Raw genomic sequence first — 25,943 nt, forward strand, 5'->3', positions numbered from 1 at the left:
GATGATCTTTAAATTCCCTTCCAACCTAAGCCATTTTGTGATCCTATGATAAATATATTTGATCTTAGCCCAATCTAACTAGATTTTGACGTATCTTTTTTTCACTTCAGGCATCATAAAAATATTAGATTCTTATAAACAAAAAACATACTTTTAACCAAATTCCATATATTAATAAGCTGTTTGGTGGAAAAAATTATTTAAATGTTGGTATAATTAATAAGCTTATAATATTCACTAGAGGTTATGTATACTTGCTCACAAAGCAAGTTAAACCTAATCTGAAAATGTTATGAAATGGTATATATGATTTGGTTGCTTCCTTTTGTATTTTTGTTGTTGTTATGGTTTTTATAAAGTCCCAGGATTCTCTTTCTGTATAGACAGGCCTTCTGTACAAATATACATCTTTTGACTTTATCCTTCTATTAAATCCAAATTTTCACTGAACCATTTCATATTTGTCTCTCATTTAAGCTATCTGAGCTTACTTTGCATGCCCAAACAAACCTAAGTACATATTAAAGCAATCATATATAATATTTATCTTGAGTATTAAGAAAAGTGTCAATTTAAATTGATTTTAATAATAAAGGTTATCTGAGTAGTATTTCAAAATTTTTGAGAAGTATAACTGTAGTGATATATGTGATACTAAGATACTGCCAAAATAAAGTATCTGCGTACTTCTCAGTGATACTAAGATACTGCCAAAATAAAGTATCTGCGTACTTCTCAGTGAGCAAAAGGATGAAAAAAAAGTCAAAACACTTGAGATAATGTTTGATCAGTGAGAACAAAGCAGTCAATTATGATCTTAACTATAGCGTTGCCATTACTTATGAACAACCATGAAAAATCAAGTGATAACTGCTACACTCACAGTCAAGTACTTTTGAAGTGGAAAAGTAGGCAAAGGTCAAATATTTGTGCCCAGTAGTGCATTTTTGCTGCTCTTAATGAGCAATACATCACAGCATCCAGATTCAACAAGTACTTACACAAAGTTCCACTTTTCAGATGGTGATATCAAATACAGACTTTCACATTTGTCTGAGTGGAATTATTAGTAGTTAATGTGTTTTTATTTTCCTAATTTATTTAATACAGACTAAGTATCTTTCTTTTACTCAAATCTAAAACAGGAACATAAAAGTCTCTATGAAATTTTCTGTGCTGCTCTCCAGTTCAAAGTAAATTTTCCAGCTGAGTTATAAAGTCCAGAAATGAATTTCTAATGAAAATCCTGACAGGCCTTTAGCTACAGCAGCGCTAGCTTCTGCTGCTAAAACAAATAGAAATCCCTGTCAGTGCCAGAAAAGCAACCCATCATTAGAGGCACTTTTCTAGAAGCTTTTTATTTTATCTGGGTGATGATAATCTTCCCACCAGTGGGCATGCTGGGTTTTGGCACATATCAAGCTTATCAGAATCATTTTACACATTCCAAACAGCAGGCAGAATAGACAATAACAAAACAGAAAAGAAACTTTCTCAACAGGACACAGATCTTTTTTCTCAGGAGTTGCTATTGCCTTTTCAGCTAGGAATCAAAGCAACCATTTAACCAATCTACTCTGCATATTAAAGCTATTGTCTTAAATTGCAGCAGGTATACCAAAGTATCTGGTCCAGCTTCAGCTCTGCCAGTAGCCAGTAAATATGAAGACTGCAGAAATAACCCTCTGCAACAGAGGGAAACAGTTTTAAACAACTTTTCTTTCCAACCACATATGCACCATGGTCTTGGTGTCTTCTTATAGCCCTAGAAAGCTATTAGGGAAGATGAGTTACATCAAAACATTAAGATACATTAGGTAATATTCTCCATGGACCTTTATACATTGAATCGTAGAGAGGAAAATATCACAGGACAGTTATTCTGAAACATATAAATAAAATTTTCCCTTTAAGCAAAAATCAGCGGTCACTATGTGTGCCATTCTTAGTGTCAAAACAAGAAGAACTGCTACAGTTTTCCCAGAGCAGCCCAAGCCTTAATTTTTAAACACTCTGACAGCATATCAAAGCCAAAAGAAACAAGGGAATAACATAAGGCAATCACAGGAACTGTGACCTAATCCTGCAAACCCTTGGAAAGAACTAAAGTAAAATGTACGAGCTTGCATACAGGTATTGGAAAGACTGGATCATACTGGAAACAAAATTAGGAATGACACTGGACTTTGCTGATCATATTTACCACCACAGTTACTGCACACACTGTGCCATGTCACCTCATCTTCTGGCTGATGCTAAGAACAAAACATTAGACAGTGAATGACACTGGTGTGCTTCACCCACAGTACAGAAGATAAAGCAGACATGAATTCTGGCCTACAGAACTTTCATTGATGGCAATAGAGATGGAAAGAAGACTACTTGTCTCACATACTAGAGAGAATTTGAAGAGATAGCAAAGGAAAAAACAACCAACCTATTTTTATAATAATTGTGATAAAGTCACTCAGAAAATCACTGAGAAACAATGATACAGGCCATACAGTGCTGCCATCCATCACTTTTCAGAATGAACCAAAGCAGAAAAGTAACACAGAGAGATCAAAAAGCGTATATGTACTCCCATGAAAGGAGAATCTTGAACATGGAAATGATGCAGAGCTCTTCATTTTGCAGAGCAATACTCAAATTAATTGATTTCTTCATACTAAAATGTACAGTACACAGAAATGGCTACTTAATGTGAAAGATACTATATGAAAGTATAAATCTGATGAGATATAAAATTACATATATAAATGAAACATGCAAATGTATTCACCATGTTTTCTGAACCAATGTCTCCTGAGGTATGCAGCATGATTCAGTAACAGCATTTAACTAAAAAAAGAGTGCAAAACTTGAGTCAAGATGGTATTTTCTCCTTAGGAAATTTTCTCCTATTGCAAAATCAAGAATGTATCAGCAAAATGCAGCATTACATTACAGTTCTGAAAATGATCTTTATTCACATTTCTTCCCATATTTGTCAACAACACCTTTAATGCAGATACTGAATCTTTTAAATGAAAGGACACTGTCATGTCTTCAGACAGTAGCACATGGATGAAAGCAACCTTAAGCCTACAATGATTCTTTCTGAATAATCACAGTCAGAAGTAAATATATCAGCTAGCACTATCTGCTTCAAGTAAAAGAAATAATAGAAAGGGCGAAGTTAGAGACTGAGATCTAGATGACATTCTCTTCTTGCAATGCTAAAAACCATTCTATATACACCAACATACTTTTGCTGATGCCTTCCAGGATTTCTGTCCACATCTCATAAATAATAGAACTAAATATATATAAATATAAATAAATAAATAAATAAATAAATAGTTTTACAGCATCCTCTGAAGCTTTTCCAAAGCTATACACATGCATCACACTTTATACATCAAGATTTAGCCTGGAGAAATGTTTTACTGCTAATTTATAAATCCTTGAAGTAAGGAATTTAGAACAGAATGCTAATATAACTACAGCTATAGCAATGCTTGCAGGCACTGCTATAATGAAAGAAATAATTACATCAATAAAATTATACTAGTTTGACATTAACAGTTTGCCCAAACAAACAATTCTGAATGACTAACAAGGACTATAAATATGACAGTTGTCATAGATCAATATTATCTATGACCAGAGTTCACGTAGCATTCTGGAATAATATAAAAACAAAGTATCATTAACAATATTAGGAATTTCATAAAGTGCACAATTATGAACTTTATCTTCCTCTGAAAATTTCATCAGCTATCATGCTTGGGAATACAGACTACGTAAACGACTTAATATGAACAACTGTTCGGCTGAATTTTCTTATTTCTGAGCATAAAAAATGATCACAGAATTTTAACATTTGTGATAAACGTTAAAATAAAAATTACTTCATCCTGTATCTTGTATTGACTATTGCTGGGTTTTGTGATAGTAGTCTTCTGTTTCTTACAGACATATATTTTTTTCCATATTCTTTGAGGCTTAAAAAGAAATTTAAAACCTTAAGTAATTATAGCATGCGAACCTTTTCACGAAATCATAAAGGTAGACTAGAAAGATGAGACTCCTCTGCATACAATCATTTTAAAAGTTGCTTTCTACTTTGTTGCAGGATTTTTGTTTGTTTATCTAGGATAAACTAGAAGCAAGAAATCTTAAAGCTAAATACACACTATTCACATTTACATTTGCTGGAGGATATCCATGGAATGGAAATACGCAAAATTCCTTAATACATTTAGAAATTGTTTTGCTGAGTACAAGCCTCTAAACATGACTCAACATGGGTTAAATGCTCATGTTTCCCCAAAAAACAGGTGACTACCAATATGAACTAAGAAAATATTTGTCAGCTTGCCCTATGATAGAAAGCATCACATTAAAAAGAGAGGTTGTTAGAATGGAGACAAAACTAGTTTTTCATAATCTGCACATTCTGTTATGGGTTGCTCTGAAGTCTAGCACACTTAATTTGGTTAATGCATAGCGATGACCTATGATGATGTGTAGCACGGTCTCAGGCAAAGCTAGTGAACTCTTTCTTCCTTAATTTTGATAGTGCATTCAGACAGAAACATTTAAGAAAAAAGTGTTAGAATGCAAAGGATGTTGCTACGGAAAACTGATAAGTTAAATTATACTGACAATTCTCATTACCTTGATAAATATCTTCCTGACCTTTGTTATTTCTCTGTAAAAATCCACTGCCAAGCACCACTGCTAACATAGCTACCAAACCTAAATATTCCTGCCTTTTGTTACAAGTATGTGTGATTTTCTTCCATTTAAAGGATAAATTGGCTTGAACTAGAAAGGCCGATGTATTGACACAGTAGATGACCATGCACTGTTGAAAAGCTGAAAGGACAGCTTCAGAAACAGGAAAATTTCTAAACAAGTCTCATGTCAGGTAATTAATTACAGCACTGTCATAGTAATGACTATAGAAAAGCAGGGGAGCAGTGACAATAGGTGCACCCATCTTATTACAACTCTCGAAAAGGTGCACCTGTATGCCCATGCACTTTGTCTCCTGCTGTCCCTGACAAGCGTATCCCCTGACAGAAAATGAGATAGTTGGAACGTTACCTATCTGTCATCCTTTCTTTCTGAAAGGCACCTTTACTACAGTTAATGACTAAATGAGAACAAGCAACTACCTCCTCCCTCCAGCCATGTACAGGTTTCTTTGTCATTATACAGTGAAGTACTGAGTACATCCAGAGCTCTAAGTAAAAGATAAAGCATCTTAAAACTCGTTTTTGCCAAGTATACAGCTGTCTCTGTGTGTGTGCACATCCATAAAATACATTTGCGCTGTCCAAATCATTTTGTAAGTCTCTGCAACCTTTTTCCCCTTGCAGTAATTTGTAGTAGCAGTAGTATGTAGTTGCAAACAACCCTCAGAGCAATACTAACAGAAATCAGTATGTCAAAAAGGGAGGTTTCACCTCCACCTCTTGATTATCCAGTATTATTTCTAAGGACAGGACTGTTCGAGTTTCAGGGTCTTTAAACCTGATTTCTATCAGAGACTGTAAATAGATTTTCAGGATTATGCCTCATTTCACTTAGTTCATATCTAAAATGTAGGGCAATCATAAAAACTTCCTGTTCTACTATAGGCTCAAAGTCTAGAACAGACTATAAAGCAAAAAAAACAATCAGATCTGCCACGGGCTGGCAGCATTGTAGAGCTGAAAAATCTGCGTCTTAATAATTATACATTTTGTTAAGAAAGAACACATCACCTCCACATACATTCTTTTTCAATGAAGTCCATCATTATAATTTCACACTGCCTTTGTAGTGATTATTGTAATGTGAATTATTTGAAAGGTATTGTTAGGTTTTGGTACATTTAATCCTCCCATCTTTGTGTACATTTTTTTAAGTAATAGATCTGCTGTGCTGTTGCAATCCCATAAAATCTTACTGACAAGTTACTTATTACAGATAAGTTTTCCTTGTGTATTTCTATTGGCACGGGGATGAGACATGGAAGATGAGACAAAGGAGAACGTTCAGTTTCACAATAGTGTCTATCCCCATAATGATAATAATAACTTGTCCCATCTGTCTAAATCTAATTTAACAGTGTTTATGAGTGGTTGAAGACAGATTTTAATTAAGTGTTGTAGTTGCACTGGTATGTATTTTAATCCCTGCAGGGATCATTTAAAATTTCAATTTTCAGTATAGGGCATGGAAGCATATCATCATGTAGGAATTGACCTAGACTTGAAGCAGTTAATGTTGCCCCAAGATGTGGACTTACCAGCCAATTAAAGCAAACATTTCTGGAAGGCCAGGGGTTCACTGCTTACCCTATTCATACCATAGAAGGTGTTTTAAACTAGCAGGAATCAAATATCCAAGGTAAAATGTGAAGTAGTACGTTTTTATGATATTTCCATTTTAACAAGGAAATTATTTCAGTAGAGCCCTATTATGTAAAAATACCATACATTTTTAAACAGATCTTCTTTTTTTCAATCTAATGAAGCCCTTTACCTAAAATTTAATGTCATAGTATTTCTCATAGATCTTGCAAACTTCAGCTCTAATATAGGATGTATCTTAACAACAATGTGCAAGCCTACAGGATTTAACTGCTTGAAAGTTAAACACTTACCTTAAAAAAAAAAAAAAAAAAAAAAAGATGTTTATATTTTGAAAGAGAATACTGATTTTAAGTCTGCCATGGCCAGTGTTTTGATATAGGGCACACACATACTGAGGGTACCCTCAAAAATGCAATGACATTTCTACCATCCACCTGCTCACTCAAGCTTACACTGAATCTCTATCTATGCACTTTCATCAAAGACAGCAATTTGAAAACTGCTGACTCTGTTGATTACCTCTTACCTGTGTAAGGACATAGCCACTATTTATAGAACTGTCACATTTTTAAAACGATGGTGATTACAGATGTAAAGAATTCAGGTTTAGGCTTCAGATTTGTTCTCAGGGAAACTCCTATTGAAGTTACCTGTGTATTATTCACAGTAAAAATTTCATACAGGCACCCCCCACATCCCAGCAAAACCCACACATTTCATACAAAACCAAATAAATTCACTGTTTAGACATGAATTTTTATCAGATTCCACAGTTAGGGTTTTGTAATGTATAAGTACAATAAGTGTCTGTGTAAAATTTAATTTTAATATTATCAGAGATCACACAATCTATGAATATAAGAACAGCTTACAATTTTTAATGACAATTTTCAGGGATTAGTCAGGTACACTGTGAGTATCTCATACAACCTTATCAATGCAAAAATAGAATAGAATCATAGAATCACCAAGGTTGGAAAAGAACTCCAAAATCATCCAGTCCAATCGTCCACCTACGACTGACATTTTCCCACTAAACCATGTCCTTTAATACAACATCTAAACTTTTCTTGAAGACTTCCAGTGACTCAACCATCTCCCAGGGCAGCACCTAACCTTTCAGAGAAGAAGTTTTTCCCAGTATCTAATCAGAAAACCTGATAAAAAGTAAAATATCTAGTCAAAACAAGTCATCTTCGTGGGCTTTGCAGACATTAAGTATACTTATCTTACTGCAATGGATGTCCCATCTCAACTAAAATTAATGTACATTTAGAATAGATTGATCTCTTAGGTACCTCTAAAACTCTGCTGACTTTATGAAAGCCTACAAAATCACATCAGATTCAACTGGATAGCAAAACCTAAGTTTAAGATATAAGTTTGACTGTCCTCAGAAACCAAAGAGAGCTAACAGATTCTTACAGAATGAAGTCTAAATGTTGCTAAAGCAGTGGCTGAAATGAATAATGAGTATCCAGGATTTTTGTTAATTTCTGCCATAAGATGTAACAGAAGTAAACAAAAACCGCAAGCCCTAGAATTTTCTCCAATACACACTTCCTTATACCCACAACCTTGGGAGCTGCAGCAGCTGCTGAGGCTCTGGTTGCTGACTCTGACATTATACTTCCATTAATAGAAGAGTCATCCTGTCAAGGAAGAAGTAATACATTACTCTCTTGGAAATCAATAAGAACTTTGGTATTGACCTAGAAAGAATCAGATGCCTCTTTTCCATTGCTACTGAAATTCCCGTAGAACCTTTTGTATGTCTGATTACCTGTGCAAGTTTTCATACTCTAAGATCATATGGACTACAAAAAGTTGGCATTATCAATTCAGTTTTAAAAAGTACTTGAGTACAGCTTTAGTAACAGCTAAATACTTTCAAGATCTCTTCATTTGCTTATTCTGTTTCCCTCTCTTTAATATATAGGAAATACTATCACAGAACAAATATTTAATGAGTGTGCAAGTATAAAAATGATTCAAAAATTAAAAGCTTTTGTTCCCAATCTCTAATTCTACTGGAGAAAGAAATTGGCTTCTTTATTTTATTTTTCTTTTTCTTAAGGCAATAAAAATAACCTGAGAATTAAATTGTAAAACCCTACTTCAGCATTAGGTTTACTGGTTCAGAAGAGCTAAAACAAATTAAAATTTCACAAGGAAAAATGATGAAAGGAGGACAAAGTAATATGAGTTCTGTAATCACACAGTTTGTAGTTTCGTACTAGATTCTTAAAAAATCCAGTACACATAGCTAATTATAGTATTATTATGGACTGAAAACTGGATAAAACCCATAAATACTTCCAAAAATATTTGAAATTATTAACATGTACTAATAATTTTTAGGATCATCAAGATTTCATACAGCAGTTTTTGTTAATGCTTACGTTCAGTACAGTGAGGTTGTAAGACTGTACAGAATATCCAGTGGTTGATTGTAGTAGCCTTAACAATACAAAATATGGGAAAATCTAAGACTGCAGTAATTACTAAATGGTATTATTGTACCTGGTAATTTTTTAAGTAGCACGTATTTCCATTTAGAATGCAGAACTACATATAAGCAAAGATTTAAAACAGTTTAAGAGAAAAAATTAAATGTTCAGTACCCAATTATAAAGGCAGTTTATTTACTACCACCCCACCAAAAATGAGTTGCCAATTTTCCCAATGAACGTTTCAAATTTTGATTAGCTATGTTGTATAAATACTAGCCACTGAACAGTACTTTTCCTTTTTTAACTGAAGAATGAGAACTGCTCCTAAGATAGGGTACTGCATCCAGTTCTGAAGCCCCCCACACAAGAAGGACATGGAGCCATTGAAGCAGGTCCACAGGAGGGCCACGAAAATGATCAGAGGGCTGAAGCACCTCCCCTATGATGACAGGCTGAGACAACTGAGGCTCTTCAGCCTGGAGAAGAGAAGACTCTGAGGAGACCTTATAGCAGCCTTTCAGTATCTGAAGGGGGCCGACAGGAAAGGTAGGGAGGGACTTTTTATAGGGCCATGTAGCAAAAGGATGAGGGGAAATGGTTTTAAACTGGAAGAGGGTAGATTTAGACTAGATATTAGGAAGAAATTCTTTATAGTGAGGGTGGTGAGACACTGGAACAGGCTGCCCAAAGAGGTTGTCAGTGTCCCCTCCTTGGAAGCATTCAAGGCCAGGCTGGATGGGGCTTTGAGCAACCTGGTCTAGAGGGAGGTGTCCCTGCCTATAGCAGGTAGAGTGGAACTAGATAGTCTTAAAGGTCCCTTACAACCCAAACAATTTTGTGACTACAATTCTATGAAAACCTCAACTGTTTTCTTAGATACAGGAAAATATACAGTTATGAGACCAATTTAACCATACAAAAAAAAAATTCTGTGGTTAATTTTGTCCCATTTATAAGTTACAGTATAATTTCTCAAGTATTATAATGGATGGTGAGAAACATGGTAGTTGAGTATCTCCAAAGAACATGCATTTTGTAAACATTTCCCCATACCACTGATAATATTGTTTCTCTTTTGTATCGCTATCTTCTGGGTTAGAAATCCAGTGGATTTGGTATCAAGGATTTTTTTTTTAAATCACATTACCAACAGAAACTGTATTGTGTCCCATTCCAACCCATGGAAAGACCTTAAATTTGCAAAGCAGTCCTCCCACTTCTTTTGCAACAGCTAGTCTATAAAAGTCTTACAATGATAGTCCCAGCCCTGAAAGTTATGTGCAACTCTCTGAGGCTCGGACAGAAACAGGTTAGTACTGCAGAAATAGATGTCCACAAAACATCCCAAACACATCTTTCCAAGTGCAATAACACATGGCCTAGAAGATGAAATTAAATTTATGAGCACAATCTACAGCAGGACAAACTTTGGTCTATTTTACTTCAAACTTACTACGATAAAGAACTACAGGAGTTTCAGAAGGGCAGCAAGGGTGACTGAAAGCATGTAGCAATGATAGCGAAGTGTGCTAGGACCCTTCTATATAAGGGAAAAGAAAAAATGTGAGAGATAGTGATTTAAAAGAGGTCTATAAAATCATGAGAGGAATGGAGAGAATGGGTAGGGAGCAGCAAGAATTCCTTTTTCTAATAAAGGAATTTTTCTAATAAAGGATGTAAGAAGCAGCAAATGAAGATAAAAAAATCTCAAAGGTACTCAAATCGAAATTGTTCACAGAGCATGGTTAACTATGGGGTCCAATGACATGTATCCCAGGGTACTGAACAAACTGGCTGATGAGGTTGCCAAGCCACTCTCCATCATATTTAAAAAGTCATGGCTGTTAGGCAAATGGTGCCCCCCAGGGGTCCATCTTAGGAGCAGTGCTCTTCACTATCTTATCAATGACCTGGACAGTAGGATTGAGCAACTGAGCATACCCTACTTTTAACAACTATTGGAGAAGGGATTCTTGGTCATTGTTACATTGTTATATTCTTATTTAAACTACCTTGAAGCCAAAATCAATTGATTACATAATTTGCATTGAAGAAATCACAGCATTTCACTGGAACAATCTAATTTTCCAACAGTACATAAGCTAAAATATCATCAGTTTATGTTGTGTATCTGCTTTGGAAAATGTGTTATGAATCCAGGTAAATATAATGATGGACTAGGAGACTTATATTGAATTTATTTAAATGTAGAGATTATTCACTGAATGCCATTAAAGCTTGCTGGTCAATTGTTTGCTTGTTTTTAAGTCCACAAAGTACAACTCCTCCATAATCATTATCTTCAGTAAAAACTGGACCTCACAGGATGCTCTTTGCAGGTGACAAGTACACCATACACTATCACAGGAGCCTGGCTCTAATGTGAAGATGCATTTTCCCCTATTTTTAATAGGAGTAGAAAATAAAACTTTTAAGAATATGCTTCCTGATACCTGCAGAGAACTTTGCAGTGTAATTCTGCAGGAATAAAGGCTTTAACTGAAAACCACGTGCTGCAGGAAGAAATATACCATATCATTTTCTTGTTTCCTTCTGAATCTGCCTGAAGCAGAGCAATAGCACAGTACTGAGACGCACCACATAGCTTATGGGTCCAACAAGACGAACAGTAATGCACTACAACCATATTTACTCCGCCATATCTGAAGTCAAATGAAATGCAAAATCAGATATCCAACACATGCATTAATGTTGCAGTGGTAGTTTCCAATACACTTCTATACTATTAGACTAAAAAGAGATTGTGTCTTTCTTGAGCAAGAGTTAGGATTTACACCCTGCTATTCTAAATAAATTTCATGTTTATCTGTGAGCAATATAATTCCTCAAAATTATCCTTGCAGTTAGAGTGAATAAAAATATCAATTAACTATTATTCTAAACCACTGTCTAATGTATTTGTTAAAGGCAAATTTATTCTATCCAAAGAAACAACAGTACTTCAGTGCTAGATGAAGTGACATAAATAAAATCTCGCCATTCTCAAAGTTTATTTGAAGTGTTAAAATCTTCTGCATGAATGAACAAGTTCTTATTTATGTAAGATCCTATTTAGTGGTCTTTTTTTAAATACAAACTGAAAGTCCATTATAATATGCCAAAAAGTAAAGGTTATTTTCTAAAAAAAAATAATGTGAATGCTATGCTTTTGCTCATATCTCCATTGCCTTATTTATTCTGCAATACAAAGGTGAAAACACAAAGGCTCACATAAGTAACAGGAGCAGGTATGTAAATAACTAGTTACCAAGGAAACAAAAGACAACAGATTAAAGTCTCTAAGTCCTCCTATTAAACAAGTCTTTTTTTCAAAAAGCACTTGAGCATTTAAAGTACTATTCAAACATAAATAATTTCACAATTCAAATATATTGTTATACGTATCAACCAATACTGAAGTGACACTTGAGAGACTTGCACTTATAAAATATTTGAATATTCTCCACGCTTACAGTTCCTGTTCTGTCAGGACACTTCCCATCAGACTCCGTGTTATAAATGTGCATTCAGGTCTCTCACATCTTATGTATGTAAACATTCTCATCTTTTCTCTCTATACAGACGGACTCCAATTTTTTTTCACTATCAATTGTTCCCAGACTATTCTTCCCTCCTTCCCAGGCTACTTCGATTTCTGACACAAAATCAGAGGTATATAGAGAGAAAGCTGAGGAGCTCACCCTGTGTTTCTAAGTCTGGGTCAAAGGTGTCTGTGTGCTTTCTTACTTTCAGATAAAGGATACTCAGCAGCATGGACCATTGATCTGAGCCAGGATGGCCATTTTTACATTCCCTGCTGGCGGAAATGTTACCCGTGCTCCACTGGCACTACCCAGTTGCTTCCACCTAATCCTTATTTTAATAATCACTTAAGAGGAAAGATGTAGAGATACTTCTTTCATGAAACTTCCCAGTCTCTAGAGAGGTTGGCATTCTTTGCTCTTTGGGTAGCTTTATTATTATTATTATTTTATTGCTATTGTTTTTAATATTTATAGATGAAATACAGACATCAATATTCCTGTGCGTCTCTCTCTGCACTGCATGGCACTCCACCAGTCTTCACTTTTCCTTTTCACTACCTTTTTGCTATGCGAGCTGTAAATTCAAGTGTGTTTTATCAAAACCTTAAGCTTATAACAACGTATATCTCTGTATTTCCTACTTCTGTCCTTTTCCAGGCCCCAATATCAGATGGTCTCTTGGAAAAATATTATGTGTGACAGGCCAGTCAGTCTCATCTCCTACCCTGGGAAGGTGATGGAACAACTTATTCTGGATGCCATCTCCAAGCAACTGAAAGAAAAGAAGGGTATCAGGAACAGTCAACGTGGATTCACCAAAGGGAAATCATTCTTGACCAATCATCTTCTGTGATGTCATGATCAGCTAGATAGATGAGGGAAGAGAAGTGGATGTTGCGTACCTTGACTTCAGCAAGGCTTTTGACATCGTCTCCCATAACATCCTCAAAGGCAAGCTTAGGAAGTGTGGGATAAATGAGTGGACAGTGAGGTGGATTGAGAACTGGCTGACTGGAGAAGCTCAGAGCATTGTGATCAGCAATGCAGAATCTAGTTGGAGGCCTGTAGCTAGCAGTGTTTCCAGCAGGGTAACAGAGGACTGGAAGAAGCTACCCAGTGAGGATATGGAGTCTCCTTCTCTGGAGATATTCAAAACCCACCTGGATGCTTGCCTGTGTAACCTTCCCAAGGGAACCTGTATTAGAAGGGGGGTTGGACTAGATGATCACCAGAGGTTCCTTCCTACCCCTACAATTCTGTGATTCTGTGTAATAGCATTAATCTTCTCTGTGGTAAATAATGATCAGCAGCAGCAGCAGCAGCTTCCAAACATTTGGCTCCTCAGATAGCTATTGTTAAATCTGCACTCTTCCTAGAGACATACTTGCTTAAAAAAAATATACATCATTTCCTTCGAATTACATACAAGATACACTATTTCTCTGTCCAAATTACTGAAAGTATTTTCAATTTATCAGTACATGCTGCTTTTTCCCTTAAGTCCTATTGCTTGATTGTTTGTTTTCCCTATTAGTTCTCTAGTTATCCTAGAATTTCAGTGAACCAACCTTAATTCTAAGCAAAATAACATTTATGCTTGCACTTCTTTCAATACATGTCAGTAAACAAAAAGAAGTTCTCATCTATCATTTCAGTTTATCTCCAAATTTCACTGGAAATTTCTTACATTTAATCAAATTTCATGCACACAGAAAAACAACTGTTGCTCTCCAGAAGTATTTTTATGAGCTGGTACCAACATTTATCTCAAAGGTAATCAGCAGAATAATTAATATCAGGTTTGGCTTGCAAATTCAACCGTATTCTTTATAATCATTATGTAAAATAGTAAAGTACGGAGAATGTGCAGTACAATTTTGCTTTGTTGTTTGATTTTTTTGCATTTGCCATGCTTAATTCATGCCTAAGTACAGCTTGAGAAAATTAAACATGGGCACTTAAGAAAATTCATTTTTTCAGAAGTGCTACATCAATATTAAGGAGAAGATATTAATAGCTGTATTTCTTAGAACAAAATAAAAGTCTTGTGTAACTTATCAAATCAAATGGAACTACTATGGAACTTCAATCAAAGCAAAACACAAAAGAACACCCCCTTACCCTGCATAAGTCTTAAAAATTACTTATTGCTACTCTTCTCTTAAAGCGGGGAAAACTCATTGATTTCTTTCACTAAAATAAAAGGAAGGCACTCTTTGTTCTCAAAATAGAAAGAGATGCAGAGTGATTGTATTACTGTTGCTGGTTAGCTCTGTAGATGTTATGAACGCCTCTATAAAAGTTTAAGAGCCCTCTGATTTGCACAAACAATATTAATGTTATGTGAAGCACATAATTAAGCTACATGTATGCTTCCCTCAGGTCAGCAAAAATGCATCCCAAATTTCCAGTGAATAACTGAGCAGCTTCCCACCTCACCTTCTTTTTTTATTTATGATAGGAACATTTTATTTGCTTTATTTGTCATGCAGTACCCTCTACTTGTGAAAAAGTCACAGTTAAGGTTGCTGATAAATCTGTAAAAAAAAAAAAATTTTTTTTGTATAGTACTTAACATATTCTTCTGCCTGAAATCATTTTCAAGTAAAATCTTAAGACTGCAAGGGGAAAGAATAGAAATTAATAATCAAAATTACACAGGACTTTAAATTCTGTCTTTGGTGGTGTTCTTTCATATCTTAATCATGAGCAATGTGAAATCCATGACATTCAGAACTAATACAAGACACAGATTTAAACTCAACTCGATATACATATTATAGGCTCCATTTGATTTCTTCAGACACAGAACTCAGAAGTGTCTTGCGTAAGGCTGCTTCTCTAATGGTTTTTCTCCTAGAAGTGTTATCTCAAAGAATTAAGACCAATGAATCTTTTATGGTATATTAAACTCCAGCAGAGTTTTGAATATGAGGTTCTGTACAGTTAAAACTAAGTAATGACTAGCAATTTGACAACAATACAAACAATTTCGTTCTGCTACTATACTGTAGGGATACTTAATTCTGCTTTACAATTACTACAGTTATTGCTGTTTTAACTGGCTGTACTATCTCTAACAAATGATGAACAAAGAATACATGTTGACTACTTTGTTTTACAGCATTACACACCACTACATTTCCTTCACGACAGTGATTCTAAACAATCAATGTAAAGGAATCAATCAGAAGATCTTGATGAACTCCCACAGACTTGTAACTGAGATGAATGTACTAAGGCCAATTACTGGTTAGTTTAGATGGAAGAAACAAATTATTTCATTTGAACTGCCATGAGTAGTTCTGAAGGCTACTTTTAATGAAACATAAAAATGTTTACAAATTAGGACAGAAGACTAGTCAAAGAATCTGTGTGCATTCTGTAAATATAATTAAGTGTTTCAATATGACATGGGGCAATCCCAGGTATTTATACAACCTGGGCAAAGAAATCCTCGAGAGCAGCCCTGCGGAGAGGGACTTGGGGGTCCTGGTGGATGAGAAGCTGGACATGAGCCAGCAGTGTGCGCTGGTGGCCCACAGGGCCAACTATGTTCTGGGCTGCATTAGAAGAGGAGTGGTCAGCAGGGAGAGGGAGGTGGTGGTCCCCCTCTACTCAGCTCTTGTGAGGCCCCATCTGGAGTACTGTGTCCAGGCCTGGGGCCCCCAGCACAAGAAGGATGTGGAGCTCTTGGAAAGAGTTCAGAGGAGGGCAACCAAAATGATCAGAGGGCTGGAGCACCCCTCCTATGAGGAAAGATTGAGGGAACTGGGCTTGTTTAGCTTGGAGAAGAGAAGGCTCCAGGGAGACCTCGTTGTGGCCTTCCAATACTTGAAGGGAACGTATAAACAGGAGGGGGATCGATTGTTTGTGAGGGTAGATAGAGATAGGACAAGGGGGAATGGTTTTAAGCTGAGACGGGGGAGATTTTGGTTAGGTATTAGGAGGAAGTTTTTCACACAGAGGGTGGTGACACACTGGAACAGGTTGCCCAGGGAGGTTGTGGATGCCCCATCCCTGGAGGCATTCAAGGCCAGACTGGATGTGGCTCTGGGCAGCCTCTTCTAGTGCTTGGCAACTCTGCACTTAGCAGGGGAGTTGAGACTCGATGATCCTTGAGGTCCTTTTCAACCCAGGCCATTCTATGATTCTACGATTCTATGGGGAGGAGCACATAGACAAATAGTATCAGAACAAATGTGTAGCTATCCTCAGATAAGTTTAGAACAGAAATAAGGCATTAGGCATACAGTTAGCATAAAACATGATAGCTTCACTGAAGTCAACAGCAATTCAGTATTAATTTGAGTTCAAAAGCTTCTCATTACATTCCCTGTTTACATCAAGTAATCTTTAAGTGAAAGTATTTTTCTCTTAGCAGAAAGCCTCTGAAGCAGCTGAAAAAACATTGTGAATTAGGAAAGTCCTGGAACACAGAAAAAGCTTGATCTGCCAGGAATCCAGTAAGGTGAAAGATGTTGAACAGATCACCTCATCCAACACTGAAATGTTGGATGTCATTCAGCCTGCAATTCTTTCCTCAGAAGCTTACTAAGGCACCATGTGAACAAATGATATTTTCTTATCTTTTAGTAATCTACATAAAATACTGTCTCTCTTAGCCAGTTATGCAAGTTTCCCTTCACAAATGCTCTCACTTAATGAGCTCTTACCCTGACTTATGACTTTCAGTCTTAAACAGCTCTTCCTGCCACTTGTACAATATCTGAGCAAGAAACTAATATTAATACACAGGACAATGCAATGCCTCGGAGAGATCGTGCACATGTAGGGAAGAGTACAAAGGCAAGCTTGACTTTCAGGTTCAAGTGTGTTGGTGAACACATGCAAAAATAGACTTTATAATCCACACTGAGAGCACAGCATGCCTACTGAAATCCCAGATCTTCTCCTGGTTCAACCTACAAGCAATGGAAGCATTATACCTGAATTTTAAGGACTAATTCAGCAAGGTTGCCAAGTAACTCACAGGCTCTTTCACCTATAAGGATAAATAAATTGCTCAGATATTTCCTGGATGATGTTTGCACCGAGATATTCTAAACTACAATAAACATTTAATTTTCACATTCAGTATTTGGGTGACAAGCATGCTAGGTTAATCTCCACCTACTGGAGTTTAACACTAAAGTTTAACTGCCTTTCCCAAAGGTTTATCTTTCTTTTTCTTCCTCTCAATATACTTTTTGAGAACACATAGGTATTGTACGACCTGAGAGGTCCTTTGTTTATACATTTCTCTTGTGCATCAGTGAAGTTTCTCAGCTCTTGCAAGCTGACTGTAATCTTGGAAGGTAAACAGAAAGTTTTCTAAAAAAGTCTAGCATTTCACCAAGGTTGTACTACCAAGCATAGTAGTGTTCTCAGTTAATGTAAATAGGAGTTAAAACAGTAAGTAGTTGCTATGAATGCCATCTATCCTCTTGCCTACTAATACACTATAAACAATCTATTTAAAAAAAATAAACATCATCCTCACAAATGTAAATTATGATTATAGAAGTAAAAGGTTTTAAATATAAGTGAGTATTGCCATTATATTTGAAAAGGAAACAAATATGACAAGAAGTTTGATTTTACATTTAGAAATAGTAATCATGATATCGAGTTTTATGTACCATATTGCTCTCCATGACATACAGAATAAATGACGTTTGTATTATCTGCAGTTTTGTATCCAATAATACTTTTGTGAACACAGGGTGAGAAACTACATGCAACCTAAAATTAAGGTAGAATTTCAACTCAACTGAGATGAGCTCACCCCAAATTTCTGTAACTTATATTATCTCACATGAAAAGAAGACAACGTTAATCAACAGAAAGGCAAGAGCACCTCTTATTGATTTGTTGTTAGGTTTGCAAATATCTCACTAAGATTTCCCAAAGCAAGCTTCCTCTCTTACTTTCAAATGAACTGTAAACACTATATCAACTTGGTATGTTTACGTAGTATAAAGCCTAATGTGAAAATTAGGCTATCAACCAGCAATGCTAGAGAAAAGCATATTTCTATTTTTCTCACAATGAGCACCCACTAATTCTGAGGGTGTTTATAGATATATTACACACAGTAGTAATATTTACAAGATAAATAAAATTATTCTGTACAACAGTACTGCATGAACACAGGCTACTTAACACACTGGATTGCATATACTATCAAACACCTCCAAATTTTACCACTTCAGCAAAGTCAATTGACAAAACTTGTCTAACAACCACTGTACCGACAAATCTGGTATGCTCCAGGGCCAGGATTGGTCTTTTTTGGTTCCTTAAAATGGTCCACTTTGGAATCGTATGCAGAAATGTGGAAAGCTGACCTCATCACAGGTTTGTATGCACCAGGACCTACAAAATCAGAGAGGAGAAGAAATTAAAATATCAAAGTAATTTTTTTTTTTTTAACAGAAGGACTGAATCATTTCTTCATCTAATTCTGTAAACAGACATACCTCTTACTATCTTTCAAAGAAAAAAATGAGTTAGCTGAATATTTGACATTTAGAAAGTATTTGCAATAGTATCGAAAGCAGACCATGCATTTCAGTCTTCCGTAAGAGGCTACTGTGAAGTAGTACAGACATAATTGACCATACTCACAAAGTGGTTTAGCTTTATGAAGTGAAAAGTGCCATCCCAGTCTCCATTCTACAGGGGTTTTGGCATTTCTAGCTACAAATCAGCTACCATACAAGGGACAAGTCTGATGAAATTAAAACAGAAAGAACCGGGTGATACGTAGACAGAGAATTAGGTAAAATGAGTTTGGAGAATCACATTGGGCTGTTATAATACTACCTCATCTTTTCTACATCAAGGAAGTCTCTAAGTCTTGTTTAGGAAAATTTCCACCATTTTACCCCCAGTTAAATTTCTCCCTGCTTGATCAAACTGGTTTATTAGCTTATACAAGACCTTAGTAAGTGTGTTAAAATGAACAAATGAAAATAAGGACTGCATCCCTATGTGCCTACCACGACTTTGGAAAGCACTGTAGCCGAACATTTGCTTATTTAGTTTTTGTAATTTTGTTGCTATGTTTTCCAAAAAGTTTTGAATACCTCTTTGAATAGAGATTTTTCTATGACTACAATATCATTAGGAAAAAATTATGATCCTGCACATAGATTCATTTTCCAGTTCAAACACTATATTTCCTAGCAGAAATACCAGATACTTCACACTACGTTTCCCAGTGACTACTTCTGCCTTTACTGTGGAATGGCTGGATTTCCTTACAGTAATACAACAGTCAATAAAGGACAGGAGCTTTGCGATTAATTTAATTTTAACCACAAAACTGGAAGTTTGCTACATTAGGAACACTAGATGGAAAGTCATTCTTTTCTAATTTCCACTTCACAGTATCAATCTAGACTTTCCCTATGGATATATTTTCCCTTTTACTCTCTGATCTTTACCCAAGGCCAGATATTTCCCATTTGTGTTTTCAGTGATCTTTTCTTTGTGTATTTGTACAGCGACTGACACAACAGAGCATTATCAGGCCTCCCAGGCACCGCTGTGATAAAAAAAAGTATTTTTCCTAGACAGTGGCCAAGAAATGACTGCATGCAGGGCTCAATCAAACAACAAAGTCTATTAGAACAAGATCAGAATCTCATTTATCTAGGAACTGTGTCTAGACCAAGGTTACCCTGAATGGAAAGATAAATATACTTCATCTTGTGATCAAGATCTACTTTATATCACAGAACTTGAATACACATTTTCTAGTGAATTACTTGTAAAAAATAATTCAGCTTTAGTTTGATACCTAACAGGTTTTCTGCTCTTAGCACTTCTCATGAGTTTGTTTAAAATCCTTTCCCAAAGCAATATACAACTTTCAATACTTCAGAAAATTATAATGAATTACTTTTTGGATGTCACTTATATTTTTAATATAGATATTATATATATTTATATATTTTAAATAATTCTCTCTGTATTAGATGATAAAAAAGACAATTTGACAAGCTGCTTGATATTATCTTTCTCTCTTTCTACATTATAACTGCTTTAAAATATTAAGCATTAAAATGTCTCCGTACTCTATAGATTTTATCTAAGAATACATTCTCTTATGTTTGCTGCCCCTCACATGATACAGGTCAAAGATCTGCATAGCCTTTCAAGCATAACTTCCATGTTGAATTATGTAGAGTATCTTCCATTTATTTACTGAAATGCCACACTTTAATCACAGGTCAATGAAGAATAAAAACTTCTCACTGGAAATCAAATACCTTGGAAAAGGCATGTCTGCATCCTGATTGACATATAATGGGAAAATCAGAAGCAGGTAATTCTTATAATTTTATATTTTCCAGTTGTATGGTAATGCACTCTGTATGAAATGTCAGCCAATGCTACAGGGCATAAACAGCAGAGAACACAAGGAATGGGTAATTTAAAATGAAAATCTGTGCTTTTGATTTCTCAATATGAGCATTAGAAGAGGTCTGGAGAATTGCTCTTGCAAATAAGAGATTTTAAATCTTAACTAGATTGGAAGTATGGATTTGTCTTTGCAACAAGGAAAGAATTTGTCATCCACATACTATTTCCTTGTTCCACTACCTTACTGTTAACAACTTTTACAACGTTTTATAAGAGCTAGTAAAATCTACTGTAAATCAAAAAGTATGCTCGAGGACATATAATAAAGTGGGAAATTAAATTTCATAGAGGGGTTTTGAGATGCTAAGTTCCTGATATATTCTGATCTTCCTTCCTCTGAACTCTGATACAACAATAAGAAATGGGAAAACTAATGTACAATGGAAATAATAATTCTATCTAAAAAGCATGAGGCTTACTTATTTTTCTAATAATTCCATCATAGAGGTATTAGATAAAAACAGAGTAACACTAAATAATTTGTATTTTAATAAAACATGAAAAAGTACACAAAAGAATATATTGTATAGGAACTTATAAAGAAGAGACTGTATCAGACTTCACTGAACTTGTATGATCTGATCTTCGTTTATAATAAGAAAATTGCATTAATTGTTCCTGAGCTATTAACAATTATTATTAAAGGAAATAAATATTGGAGATATCAAGCAAGATGATTATAAATATGAAGCTCCAAAATCTACATGGAGAAAACAATTCAACAAAGACAATGAAGGTTCTCTTTCACTTATATCTATTTCGCTATCAAAAAAAAAAAAATCACATATATAATGTAGCAACGTCTTCACTCAATTAGGCATCAGGAATTAGGGCAGACTAGCAGACTCTCTCCTCACTGTTTGTCTAAGTCCCTGCATATGTACATACATGCGGCCTACTTCTTTTCCAATATCTAAGTCAGTAAAAAAGTTTCTGCTGCACTAGGTGTGTGATAAAGTATTTCCTTAATGGTTACAAAATAAGCAGAACTGTCTTGTTACAGCTACCCCTCTCCTGTTTCCTATCAGTGGAGCAGCAGTTTAAAAAGCAGCATATCTTCTGAGATTAGAGTTGGAAACACGGCCAAAACAGTCAAGTATGACCCTTCCCTTTCTGGGGTCCTGATCTCAGGTTCTTCAAGATTGTGAGGCGTTCAGGCAAAAGAAGGTGGTGAGGGAACTATTTCTTCTCCCCTTTCCCGAGAAAAGAGAAATGCAGATATAAAAATACATTTCCAGGGGTGTAGACTTCTAAACAGCAGTAGCCAGGAGATTTCATAGCCTGTTTACAGTAAACATAGCAGTAAGATATTTGCACAATCTTGCAAGCAGTGGAAGAAAGGTTCCCAAAGCTGAAAGGCCGTATCCACTAAACCACAGTACCATTTCCGTAAACCAGTCAAACTAGTTGATTTTTCAAGCAGTGAACAACTCACTGGGGTGTGATTACAGTGGATCTGAGTCCAGACTGAAAAAGGAGAGGAGAATCTAAGGCAGAAGCTTGCAAAGTCAATAGATCTTGAATCTCTAGTGGGAAACATTTAAAAGAAAATAATAAATTTTTCTGCTTTAATGTTCGTGTCTGGAGCATGTAAATGCGTTGTGTAGCATTACTCATTTTTCTGTGGAATTCAAAACCTGTACAGCTGGATACAATTAATTAGTAAATGTATATGCATAAAAATAATTGTATAGGGATAATCTGATTAAGGATATTAGGTTTCTTTATTTTTGTTATAAATTATTCACACATTTTGGATTCATAAATGTTATTAGCCCACAAACAAATGTATTACAGAAAGGAATTGAATGCATTAGAACAATCAAAGAGCCGTAGAATATCCCGAGTTGGAAGGGATGTACAAGAATCATTGAAACAAACTCCTGGCTCCACACCAAGATCCAAATCCTCTGTCTGAGAGCACAGTCCAAACATACCTTGAACTCTCACAGATTGGGGTCCCTGCCCTGGGCAGCCCGTTCCATGCCCACTGACTTCTGGTGAAGAACCTTTTCCTAATACTCAGCCCAATCCTCCCTGACACACCTCCATGCCGATCCCTCAGGCTCTGTCGCTGTCACCAGAGAGCAGAGCTCAGCATTGCCCCTCTGCTCCCTCTGAGGAGCTGTAGGCTGCCATGACACCTCCCCTCAGCCTCTTCTGCTCTGGGCTGAACAAACCAAGGGAACTAAACCACTCCTCATACATACACATCTTGAGCTGCAGACCCTTCACCATCTCCTTAACCTTCTTTTGGACACTTTCTAATAGTTTTATGACTTTCTTATGCCGTGGTACCCAAAACTGCACATAGTGCTTGAGATGAGGTCACACTAGTTCAAAGTAGAGTATGAAGTTATTGTACCGTTCAGGTACTTTCTATAGTAGGAAAGGAAAAATTCTAGCATTATCTATTGAAAAGGGCAAAAAATGCTAGTTTCACAGTAATTGCTACACCATATATGCATGAAAATGTCCATAAACTATAGACTTCTCAGAATATGACCCTTTTCCTTTTCCTAAAGTGCCTAAATTGTCAATATTATTACAAGATATTAAAATTATTACAAGATATAAAATATTGTATTTATCTGTGTTTGTATTTGTTTGGTTTCAAAAAGGACCGATGCCTAAACTTTCCAACTAAATAACTTTATACTTACACCACTTCTGCTTCTTTGAACATCAGATGCATTCATCAGATACAGAGGAGTGTAAGCATCTACTTATGTGATTCCTAAAATTTCATTCTTTACAACTGCTTACAACTTCAGCAGTTCCGAACTATGTGATCAAGAACTGCAAGTAAAAAATGTAATAGGACAAATAAAAGGGAAAGTAAGTAATCTTGCTAGTAATAAAACTTTTCCCAGCTATTTTATGACTTATTCTAAAAGCTTAAATTAAACAGGAGTTACCTCCAAGGTCAGACAGATTTTTAGCTTTCATGAGTTGCTTTACACTGGGAAAAGACACAAGCTATAGAAAACTGCAAGACATAAATAAAAAGAAAAACACATTAGTTTTATTCCTTGTCTTTGCCTTACTTAATTTAGTATTTTTCATCTCAGTTATGAATGATCTTAAACTCTGCAGACTTCTGGGAATGTTCCAAGTACGCAGAGTCTAGCTTCCAGGCATAAGGATTTAAAGACAACAAGTAAGAAAAATAAAAGTATTAACAGTGCTGAAATAATTTCTTTTCCTATATTCGTCCAAAGTAATGTACAACATCTGATGTCAGATAGTTTGACAAACCCTTCTAGACTTACACAATCCTCTAACCAGACATGAAATTGCAATAAAAAATTACATGAAAATTATGTAATTTTCATTAGATAAATGATAGCTGAGCTTTTGTGGGTGGACTGACAACTGGACACATCTTTTCTATTTCTTTACTAGGATTGATATGTCATATTTAATGAATTTCATTTCTGATAACTGCAGCATATCATAATCATGATTCTTCATTTATATTTTAATTCTTTGGTGGTTTTAAAGGAAAATCTATTTTTTAGAAGTGAGCACAACTACAACATCACCTTCTACTTTATCACCTTTCAAGAATATCTGTTCAGTTCAAAGATATCTGTCACTTTCTGAGCACTGAAACCATGGTTTTGGCATCATTATCATATAAAAAAAGATTCCACAAGTTATTTCGTATTCTCGGTTACACCTGCACAACTCACTGTATTGAAATTACATGGGAATATATCCTCCTTCTTCCTAGAAAAAGCTGCCATAAATCAGTAGTGATGATAGTAGGAACAAAATATTTTTGAGATAAATCTCATAACCAGTAGTTAGACATAATTAAATAAACACAGTGAAAAAAGTCTGTTAAGAGAACATCACTCACAAAGTCATCATATGATATCATAATATCATAAATTCCAGGTAATAATTAGATTTTTTCAGACATTTCAAGAAAATAGTAATAACTGATGCTGACGCAAAAGACTTTGTTCAAGAAACGAGCTGAATTCATCAGAAGATAACTCTGTGCTAAATAATATATAAAATAAACATTACGTATTTATCGTGTTTGTTTATACAGTGCAGTAAAAAATAAATGCCCCTATAGTTCAATAATTTTACTGACTACTTTGTGTAATACATCAGTTACAGGTTACAAAGCGCTTGACGTTTCATAGACAATACATGCTACAACTCATGTAGCAACAAAGATATGAGTAAAAGGAAGAACAAGTACAGGTTGTGTGCTTTTGAAGATGCATCATTTTCAGTATGTGTCTCACAGGACACAAGGAAGTTCAGAACTTCCTTAAAAAGATGAAAGCATTGTTCACCTTACACTGAGTGACCTCTGCTGGTAAAAATAACTTACAGACATGTACATGCTCAAAATCAGCTAGAAGCACATTTGCCATAATGTCACGGTACATACAGGCACGCTTACAGAAGCACAATCGTATTCATTTTCCTTTATATGTGGAAGATACACCCATGTAATCAAGGTGTTTAGACAGTTAGTGTTCAAGCAACATTACATTTTTGTTCTGAGACACCAAATTTATCTTTGTCCCTGAGTCTTCTAAAGAACTATGCTAGGTAGTGACATACAAGCTAGGAGATTACAACTAAATCACATTCATTTGCAGAGTTATGTTTGCATGATAAAAATATTTACTAACTTCTTGAACAGAAATGACAAGAAAGCACAACAAAATATTAAGTATAGGTACTCAAAGAGCTACCATTTTCAGTATCTATCTACAAATATTTCTGAAATAGCATGAGAAACATCTTTGTAAAATCAAGTCATTTTTCATGTTTTTGATATTATAAACAACAGCTAAACTCTGAAGTATTCGCAAAAGTGTCACAGCTGATGCACTCTAAAGAGTTTCGACCAAGAAAATTATTACAATTCATGACTGCTGATCACTGCAGTATTCTATCTTACTTAACAATGTCCGTGGAAAAAAGAAACATATTAGGTCTCTGCTTCAGCAAATACTGAAATCTATTTATATGCAAATAAGATATCTGTTATTAGTATGGAAGAAACATAGGCATAAAGGAAGAAATAAATTATCATTGGAAACCCTTAATGAAATCTATTTCAAAACATAACATTTTACAAGAGCCCTCACTCATGTAATATTTGTTCAAGCCTAGAAGGGAATTGGTGA

The 25,943-nt window shown here is 35.4% G+C and overlaps 1 long non-coding RNA gene across 1 annotated transcript in view; it reads right to left on the reverse strand.

Annotated features, from left to right (window-relative positions):
- LOC110398361 overlaps nt 1-25,943 on the reverse strand; it is a 391,001-nt gene that overhangs the window by 233,172 nt on the left and 131,886 nt on the right. The window contains exon 4 of the long non-coding RNA XR_002438341.1: nt 18,603-18,726. This is a non-coding gene — a long non-coding RNA (uncharacterized LOC110398361). The remainder of the gene's footprint in view (nt 1-18,602; nt 18,727-25,943) is intronic.

The sequence above is a fragment of the Numida meleagris genome, chromosome 4 (genome assembly GCF_002078875.1).
Source record: "Numida meleagris isolate 19003 breed g44 Domestic line chromosome 4, NumMel1.0, whole genome shotgun sequence".
In the NCBI taxonomy this organism is placed as follows: Eukaryota; Metazoa; Chordata; class Aves; order Galliformes; family Numididae; genus Numida; species Numida meleagris.